Genomic DNA, 10,791 nt, shown 5'->3' with positions numbered 1-10,791 from the left:
CTGGGTTTTGTAAGATAAATTCAGTTTAGGTATGAATTTATTAACATTTTATTTCTATTAACAGTGTATGCCCATTTAACCAGTATAACTAAAGGCAGTTGGAAAACAGGTTCCAGACAGAGGGGCCCTAAGATAACATTCAAAGAACTGCTTTCAAGTAGGATGACCAGTGACATAAATTCCAAGGTCATAGGGCAGCCTGGGCAGGAGACAGATGAGATAGGGAGACTATCTGTACCAGGGAGTGGAGATTCACAGAAACTTAATTGTCAGGCCAGAAATTACGACTGAAACATGCAAGTCACAGAGAGGCGTATACGTGTGGGGCCCAGAAAGTACCATCAGTGAAGATAGGACTTATAAACCAATTGTGATCACATGTCAAATTCAGAAGGCCTTCTCCAGCCGTGGGTGACAGAGCTGTTTGTGAACTCTGCATCTCCGACTGTATCTTGTACAATCTTAAAACCAGTAAACTCAACTGTATCAAACCAATTGCTACGTGTGGCGGTCCATTACTCTGATTTTTCTGTAAACCAGCACGCAGATAATTTATCTTAACAGTTTACAGATCCAGACCACGAGGCAGGAGTGTTTAGTACAGTTATCATTACTAGATCACCATCTTGTAGGAACCTGCAGCAGCCGCCTTGGTTCATACTGAACTATTCAGATACGAAACATATGAGCCTATAGAGTTCCTCATACTTCTATAACCCCTTTTCCCCTAGTGCTATAAAATACACAGGAGTCACACTGACATCAAACAAAACAGAATCCTGGGTTCACAACTATTGTTGGTGAGTGGGCTGGACTTCCTGTCTACCAATACATCTGGGATGTTTAGTCATAGAATTATATCTGGTAAGTATTCTATATATCAACTAAGTCACAAACTAATAAGTACAATGGGCATGAATCAAACAAATAGCGCGGTGCCTACACTAAGAACATGTTATACCAGTGTGCCTGGCAGGAAATATGCAAATCCTCAGATATAATTACAATGGGAGCAGTAATGGAAAAGAGTAGCTCCTATTACCAGTGCTTTTAGTCAAACAATAGTGACTGATGGGCACACTGATGGAATTTTTTTTTACAAATAGGAGAAATTCATTTTTCCCTTTACTGTACAAATTAAATAAAGAATGTGGGTGTGTGGATGTGTGCAAAATGTATATAAATGACATGTTCATTCAACTTTTCTAAATATGTAAATCAGCAATATGAAATTAGAAGTTCCCCCTTAATTGTTGTCACCTTCGCACACATTCGTATGATCAACTAAAACGTATTAAAAACAATTCTTACAACCCAATGCTCCTAACTAGCACACCATGAAAACCCAATAAACACAAAATGGCGTTTAAGAAACTCAGTAAACGCAAAATGGAATCATAAACTATAAAGGAAAGGTCGAAAACATACATTAGCTTAGAAGATTAAAAGGTAAATTTAACATTGCATACATGTATAACACATTTAACACACGAGTCAAAACAAAAGTTCGGCAAATCTCTGTTCACGTTAGCAAGCTTGCCAGACTACCTTGAGAACCATGAGGAAATCCAGAGTTCGTTGTACTCCCATTGGAGAATGAAATCAAATAAATATTAAATAAAAGTTCACTCTCGCTGTTACAGTTGAACACACGGGAGATGCGAACAGTTTTCCGTCACCAATAAACTCTGTAGCAGCTACTCACGAATTACTCAGTAGTCCGTGATGCTTGACGGACAGGATGAAGTTCATGGAGGCTAACTTATTAGCTTCAGCTCCCAGCTCTGTGATGGTGAACCCAGCCCAAACTTCCTCCGAGCTTCTCTTCTTCAGGCATGGTGGACGAAGTTACACAGGTAAACTAACGCTTGCTATGAAAATTAGCTGAGTCCCAGGTCTCGTTGTTGCCCGTGTCTATTTTGAATACACAACTTAATACTGCTAAACCTCTCCTTAACAGACAGAAGACTACCCATTCATGCCACCTACAAATCCAACTTGCTCCAATAAAAAAAAAACGACTTCTCCTCACACAGGATTGGGTACAGCCTTGAAAAACAACGAATTCCAGCGGGAAACATACATTGTTACTAAACAAGGGAAAAGGCATCATGGTAACTGTAGTTCTTTCAAGCACAAACAGCACACAGTTTGAACTCCAACCACATAGCATTATCAATAATAGAAAAGCATTAACAAAATAAATCATTTTCTTAAAGGGTCTTACATGATGTTCATCTATGGTCATTAGTGATGCCCCTAAGTCAACAGCTTGATAATGTACCACACTCAAAGACTGAGAGTTGGATTTTGTCTTGATGCCACATACATTTATTTCACTGATGTTTACTGTAAAACATGCCAAATACATTCATCAGGACAACAGCCCATGTCTTTCTCCTGCTGAGAACTGTTCTACTTCCTGCAGGAGTTAGCGTGGATACAGCAACCACCGTTTCTAGCGCGCTGCTGCCACCTAGTGGTAGAACTGGTGTACTTATTCATGAATTAAACCCTGAACACTTCTCAAAACTTGATGCATTTTTCACTTCAGGCAATAATCTTGCGCTGAGTGCGCTACAATAACATATGAGGTGTGGCTATTAAATAATGAGACTAATGCTATATGTCAATCGTAATGAAAAATACTAATTATACTCATAGAACTCGTACAGTGCATCCGGAAAGTATTCACAGCGCTTCACTTTTTCCACATTTTGTTATGGTACAGCCTTATTGCAAAATGGATTAAATTATTTTTTTCCCTCAAAATTCTACACACAATGAAAAGAAAAAGGTTTTTTGACATTTTTGCAAATCTTTTAAAAATCACAAAAAAAAATCACATGAGCACCGACGCTCCCCATCCAACCTGATGGAGCTTGAGAGGTCCTGCAAAGAAGAATGGGAGAAACTGCCCAAAAATAGGTGTGCCAAGTGAAGGAACCAGAAATTAAGATTTAGAGTTCATAATGATATACCATAGTCAATACATATTATATCTAGTTGTAATTGTGCTTTCATTTAGACATTTAGAATGTAAGCATTTCTGATTGACCTGGGGTAGGTGTGAAGCCTGTGAGTTCAGATCCCTTGGAGCTCAGCTGGAGATCGTGCTCATTTCCTCTGTGAAGCAAATGGCCTCACAGACTCAGTGTCTCCAAGGCCTAATGAATAGAGGGTGACACCCCTTATACTGAGTGCATTTAACTGCAATCTTTCACTGGATAATCAGATGAGTCTGAGGTGAAGTTATGAGTGGAACTTCAGGCTTTGTCTCCCTTGGAATGGCCACCATTGTACAAGATTAAACCTGTTTCTTGACTGATCATAACTAAGACTGGGTCTCCAAATATATGGTATAAAATGAATACTATCACAAGCTTGTAGCATCATACTCAAAAAGACTTGAGGTTGTAATTGCTGCCAAAGGTGCTTCAACAAAGTATTCAGCAAAGGCTGTGAATACTTATGTATGTGTTATATTTTCGTTCTTTATTTTTGATACATTTGCAAAAAAATAATTATGGGGTATTGAGTGTAGATTGATGAGGGAAAAAATGACTTTAAACAATTTTAGCATAAGGCTGTAATATAACAAAATGTGAAAAAAGTGAAGCGCTGTGAATACTTTCCGGATGCACTGTGTATACTCGTAATAACAGTCTCATTATTTAAAACCCACACCTTGTATGTCCATGTGCAGGATTTGAACTCTTTGAAAAACAGAACAGCTGTGTAATATTCTTGATATACATTTACCTGAGATTTGTCAGTTTACACTGCGGGTCCTCCTTTAGGTCGAAAAGCAGTTTGACTCCTGATTCCCCTGGATCATTTCCTCTGAGATCCAGCTCTCTGAGATGATTGGGATTTAACCTCAAGGCTGAAGCCAGACTAGCATAGCCCTCCTCTGTGATACTGCAGTCTGAGAGTCTAAAGTGAAAATGTAGACATAATTTGGTCAAGGCAAACACAACAAGACATTTACAGTGCATTTAAAGTAAGACCATTTTTGTAGCCAAATTGAGGGGGTCAGCAGTTTACTATATGAGGTGTATTTGATGGCAGAGTGCATTATTTTCAACCTTTCAAATGCTCTGAGTCAGTATTACTGCCCAAAACATAGATCCCAGTTCTAAACTCATGGTGCTATGGGCAAGGTCCCATCGTTAATTAACTGAATACGATTATTTTGAAACATATACTCAGATATAAACAGGTCTGAGTCATCCAGATTTTCCATGAAACAGTTTGTGATCTTGTTGTTTTCTGATACTCTAAACATTTTATTTTCATCTGAGCTTTCCAGTCCATGTATGTCGGAAACTTTATAGGATTTGGAAAAATTGTGTAAGAAATACTGTTTCTCTGTCTGGGGATACTTTTTACTAATGTATATTTTATCAAGAATTGATAGGTTTGTATGTATATGTTTATGTTCGTATCTGTTTGTGTGTGTGTGTTTGTGTGTGATGAAGATGGAAAAGGAGAGTGATATGAAGTGTTTACTGCTGAATTAATAGTGACCCTTTACATGTGAAGATCATCACAGTTCACCATCACTGTCAAATTCACTGATATCAACTCAGTATTTGGTCTTGTGATACTCACTCTAGTTTCTCCAGTTTACATTTGGGATCCTCCAGAAGAGAAGAAAGATGCTTCACTCCTGAGTCTCCTGCTTTACTCCCTTCCAGCCACAGCCCTCTGATGTGTGAGGGGTTTGATCTCAGTGCTGATGCAAGAGAACTGAAGCCCTCTTCTGTAATACTGCAGTTTGACAGGCTGTAGAGAGAATGAGAAGGGCATTTTTCATCTCAGTTTACTGTTGGCACTTCCATTAGCACTTAATAAAGCACTTAATATAGCAGACAGTGACCGGGACCGTAAATCACTGCAGAGGGTGGTAAAAACTGCCCAACGCATCACTGGTTCCTCACTCCCAACCATTGAGGCTGACCAGAGCAAGAGATGTCTGCGGAGGGCACGCAGCATCGAAAAGGACAGCTCTCACCCCAGCCACAGACTGTTTGCCCTCCTCCCCTCTGGGAGGCGCTACAGGGTGCTCCGTTCCCGGACCAGCAGGTTCAGGAACAGCTTCATCCCTGCGGCTGTCACTCTACTGAACTCTGCCCCCCACCCGCACACACACCCTCCTCCAGCCACTGAACATTTGCACTGTACTTCCCTCTTCCACCCTGGCTTGACTGCCACACCCTCCTCCAGCCACTGAACATTTGCACCAGAATGTTTTTTTTACCACTTATTACTGTATTAATCGTACTTATACCATACATTACCTCTTAAATATAATATTACTAATACCTCTTTCACTTCATTTCACTTATTACCACCACTAATACTTACACCTGCACATTACATATACTTATCATACCTACACTTCTAACTTCAATTGCTGCTATTCTTGTCCCAATTACTGTTCATATTGCATATCTATTTCTTACTGTACATATCTATTTATTCACTTATTACACTTTACATATGCACATACTCTGCACTTTTGCTATTTTGCACTTCTGGTTGGATGCTAAACTCGATTTCGTTGCCTCAGTACTTGTACTCTGTGCAATGACAATAAAGTTGAATCTAAAAACAAATCTAAAAAAATCTAATCTTAATAGTCACAATTTCAGGACTTTTATTGCGTATTTACATATATATACACACAGAATGAGAGAGAATTTTTTTTATGTCGTTCCAATGCAAAGACAGAATTGACAGACATGTCCTATGGGGCGCCGTTTGTAAAATGTTGCACGTTCTAAAATCCTGCTCAGTTTTGGTACATTTAGCATTATCGTATGGGGAAAAAAGCACAACAATATTCAAATGTCACTTTTTCAAACATTTAGAGAGATATTCATGTAAGGATAATGTTTGGCAGTAACACAAAGTTGTTGAATAATATAAATGTTTCATCTAAATGTAAATGTTAAATATAAATGTAAATGTTAAATGTAAATGTTAAATATAAACGTAAATGTTCAATGTTATATATAAATTAGTGCTGTCAAACGATTAAAATATTTAATCGCGATTAATGGCATTTATGTTATAGTTAACTCAAAATGAATCGCGATTAATCGCAGATTTTTATCTATTCTAAATGTCCCTTTGTTTATTTATTTTTTCCATCATTTTATTTTTACTTTAATGCCCTTATCAACATGGAAAAGTTGATTGGCTTGCTTTATGCAAATGTTTTATTTTATTGAAAACCAATATTGCCAAACAGGGCGGTACAAAATAAAATTATAAAGTGCACATTTCAGATAAACAAGGACTCAGCCTATAGTGCAGTTAAACCATGGCTTAACCCTAACCCTAACCCTAACCCTAACCCTAACCCTAGGCCAAAAAGAATGTTAATCTAAAAAAAAAAAAATTATAATAATAATTCGCGTTAATCTCGCGATAAAAAAATTAACGGCGTTAAAATGGGTTTGCGTTAACGCCGTTAATAACGCGCTAAACTGACAGCACTAATATAAATGTTAAATATAAGTGTTAAATGTAAATGTTAAATGTAAATGCTAAATGTAAATGTTAAATGTAAATTGCACCCACCGCCACCGCACTGCCGTACACTTACTCTACCTCATACCCTATGCTAGCATTTATATACAATATATAATATTGCCACCATCAACATGTTTCTCTGTTCCTACTCCCCTTACCCCTGTAACAGTAAACCTTTGAGCACAGTGTATACCCACTAAACTGGTCTTGTTTGTATCATGTATTTACCACCGGATGTCTGTATATATATTATGTACACCTACCAAATGCAGGATATGTACAACACCTGTTGTTTCCCATCCCCTTCTGCCACACAACCCTCCCCCATCCCCCCTTCCTATCTCCACCCGGCCGACCTCAAGCAGATGGGTCCCCCCTTATGTGCCGTGGTTCTGCTTAAGGTTCCTTCCTGACTAACAGGGAGTTTTTTCTTGCCCGTGTTGCCAATGTGCTTGCACTAAGGGGGTTCAGGCTCTGGGCTCTGTAAAGCGCCTAGAGACAATTGTATTGTTATGGCGCTATATAAATAAAATTGAATTGAATTGAATTGAAATGTAAATGTTAATGTTAAATGTTCAGTCTACATGTCAGATTTGAAGACTGAACCTTACAATATTTACGGTAATTGGCTTTTATAGTTTCATGTCACGTCAGAATTACCAGCTTGAGGGCAAGAAATACACTCCACAGTTGTCTACCACTGGAATTTATACAGGAACTGACCATCTTTCATTCAAGATTATTTAATATCTCCGCTTTAAAATTGTCTGACATAGGTAGTAAAATGCCAGACAGTTGTTGCTCGGTTGGCTGTTCAAATCGGCGGGGAGACAAGCCCGGTTGTGGCCAGCTGATTGTAGACGTCTTCTGGGCCAACTTTTCTCAGACGCGCAGTAAAGAAGCCTTATTTTTGGAGCTTGCAATAAAAGCAGTAACCCTGTTTTGGTCGCCTCATTTATCAGAATAACTACCTAAAACGGGAATAGATCAAGAAATAAAGTCAAGAAACAAAGCATCAACACGATTAAAATTGCATTACCCGGTTTCTGCTCTGAGATTGCGACAAGTACCTAAGCAAATAGGCTAGGCTACTGTATTTTGTCATCCAACTGGTAATACTACAATGCCAGTAGAAAATACTTGGGAAGATAATTTCAGTTGTCATTCGCCAGACCAGGTGGTTGTACTTGTGTTAACCAGGAAATTGTGTCAAATGATAAAGAACAGTGTTGGGTAGGCTAAAGGCTGCTAGCTAACAGCATGTAGCTCGCTAGCTGGTAGCTAGCTATTAAATGGCAATCATCTTTGCTCTGATAATGAAGATGTTTATTAGTTTTCACCTTCCAGACGACATCGTTATGAACCCATCCCCTTCTGAAAATTAAATTACTATCTGTGCTTTTGGTAGGCTTTCAGTTTTTGAGGTGTGTAGGGGGACGGATTTTCTATTAGATAGATGTAAATATCTCCAAACTGGAGCTCAGGCAGGGACTTCGATAACGTTATAGAAATAAAGATATCAGCGGGTGCAGTAAAGGGATCACAGGTTCCCAAAATGTAATTTTTTTCTAGATATCTCTGTCTGGCTATTGTGGTATGATCTGTGTTTGATGGCGATTGTAATTGAGTAGGCTGCACTGCTCGAAGATGTCCACTGTTGGTCGACATCTTCGCTTTTGCCCGCAAGGTATCCCTTGTAGTGTGACTGAAAGCTATGAATAACCGTAAATATTGTAATGTTCTGTCGTCAAGTCTGACATGTAGACTGAACATTTACATTTAACATTCACATTTACATTTACATTTAACATTTACATTTAGCATTTGATATTTGTATTTACATTTAACATTTACTTTTAACACTTATATTTAACATTTATATATAACATCGAACATTTACGTTTACATTTAACATTTAACATTAACATTTAGATGAAAGATTTATATTATTAAACAACTTTGTGTTACTGCCAAAAATGATCCTTGGAAAAGTTATCGCATGAATTTACATGAATTTCTCTCTAAATGCTTGAAAAAGTGACATTTGAATATTGTTGTGCTTTTTTTTCCATATGATAACGCTAAATGTACCAAAACTGAGCAGCATTTTCGAACGTGCAACATTTTACAAACGGCGCCCCATAATGTCCCCACTCTGATCTGCATGTAAGGTACACACTACTGTACTCCACAACATGTGTCTCATCCCCTTCAGACATGTCCCTACTCTGATCTGCATGTAAGATACACACTACTGTACTCCACAACATGTGTCCCATCCCCTTCAGACATGTCACCACTCTGATCTGCATGTAAGATACACACTACTGTACTCCACAACATGTGTCTCATCCCCTTCAGACATGTCCCCACTCTGATCTGCATGTACACACTACTGTACTCCACAACATGTGTCCCATCCCCTTCAGACATGTCCCCACTCTGATCTGCATGTAAGATACACACTAATGTACTCCACAACATGTGTCCCATCCCCTTCAGACATGTCCCCACTCTGATCTGCATGTAAGGTACACACTACTGTACTCCACAACATGTGTCCCATCCCCTTCAGACATGTCCCCACTCTGATCTGCATGTACACACTACTGTACTCCACAACATGTGTCCCATCCCCTTCAGACATGTCCCCACTCTGATCTGCATGTAAGGTACACACTACTGTACTCCACAACATGTGTCCAATCCCCTTTAGAAGCAACAATGACAGTTTTGAAAATGAAAACTTAAATGTACATCTAATGTTAAGCTTAAAGCAGCTTAAGAAGGGGATAGGGGATGAATTTGTCACTTAGGAAATACTTTGGATTCATTGCACATAGAAAGCACCTTTAAGTCATTCAAAAGACTTAACTAGACTTCCATAGAGAATAACACAGGATAGGAAACAGAAAAAGCTACTGCCCAATTAGGTCAGTTTACATTTGGTTATCCTCCAAAAGAGAAGAATGCAGCTAATGTTTGTTGATTGAACAGAATGTAACAGCATCCACTAACCTCAGTTTCTGCAGTCTGCAGTGGGAATCCTCCAGTAAAGCACACAGCTGAGTCACTCCCAAGGCTTCTGGTATGAGCTTACTCAGATCCAGGTGAGTCATGAGTAAGGGGTTTGAACCCACAGCTGAAGCCACAGCAGCACATGCTTCCTCAGCAGCACTCCCCTTCAGGAACCTGTACAAATAGAGACAATAAACATACTGGGCCCTAAACTGAAAGGACAACAAGCACAATGAACAGCCATCACGCATCAGCAACCGTGCAGTGAGAATAGGTGGGGAGGAATACCTATATCTGCTAATTTCATTAACACAAAACAGGGCGCAGTCAAGCATAGATGGGTTGAGTAAATAGTGAATGTGGCAATGAAGTCATTCTTTATCAGCCAATGACAATGATTCAAGTCAGCCAATTACAGCAATTAAGAAAGACGTAGATGAGCAGCCACATGTTTTTATTCCAGAGGAAAAGATGCATTGCTGCCCACTTTTGGGTTACGACTATTTAAGCTTGACTTGGTGCAGCAGCTCTACATCTTGCAGGTTCAGTTTTCTCTGCAGGAGCTTAGCTCATTTGGTGCCTTTCAATATAATATTCATCTATGGTCGTTGCAATGCCCCCAACCCAGTTTTAAACTTCAGTAGCGTCAACAAATATGTCCACGTGAGGCCTTGGAAAATATGTGAAACACAACAGAAGTCTCCAGTCTTCTTCTTGGAATATACTTACCAGACATTTGTCAGTTTACACTCCGGGTCCTCCTTTAGGTCTAAAAGCAGTTTCACTCCTGATTCCCCTGGATCATTTCCTCTGAGATCCAGCTCTCTGAGATGATTGGGATTTAACCTCAAGGCTGAAGCCAGACTAGCATAGCCCTCCTCTGTGATACTGCAGTCTGAGAGTCTAAAGTGATAATTTAGTCAACATTTTGTCAAGAAAAACACAACACAAATGTACAGTGCATTTAAAGTAAGACCATTATTGTAGCCAAATTGAAGGAATCGGCAGTTTACGACGTGAGGTATATTGGATGACAGAGCATTTGAAAGGTTGAAAATAATGCACACTGAGGTGGTATTACCGCCCAAAATGCAGTTCACGGTTTTAAATGCATGGTGCTATGGTCAAGGTCCCATTGTTAATTACCTGAATAAAATGATTTTGAAACATATACTCAGATATAAACTGATGTCTGAGTCCTCCAGATTTTCAATGTGATCTTGTGGTTTT

The sequence above is a fragment of the Clupea harengus genome, unplaced genomic scaffold (genome assembly GCF_900700415.2).
Source record: "Clupea harengus unplaced genomic scaffold, Ch_v2.0.2, whole genome shotgun sequence".
Classification (NCBI taxonomy): domain Eukaryota; kingdom Metazoa; phylum Chordata; class Actinopteri; order Clupeiformes; family Clupeidae; genus Clupea; species Clupea harengus.
This window is presented reverse-complemented; position numbering follows the sequence as displayed.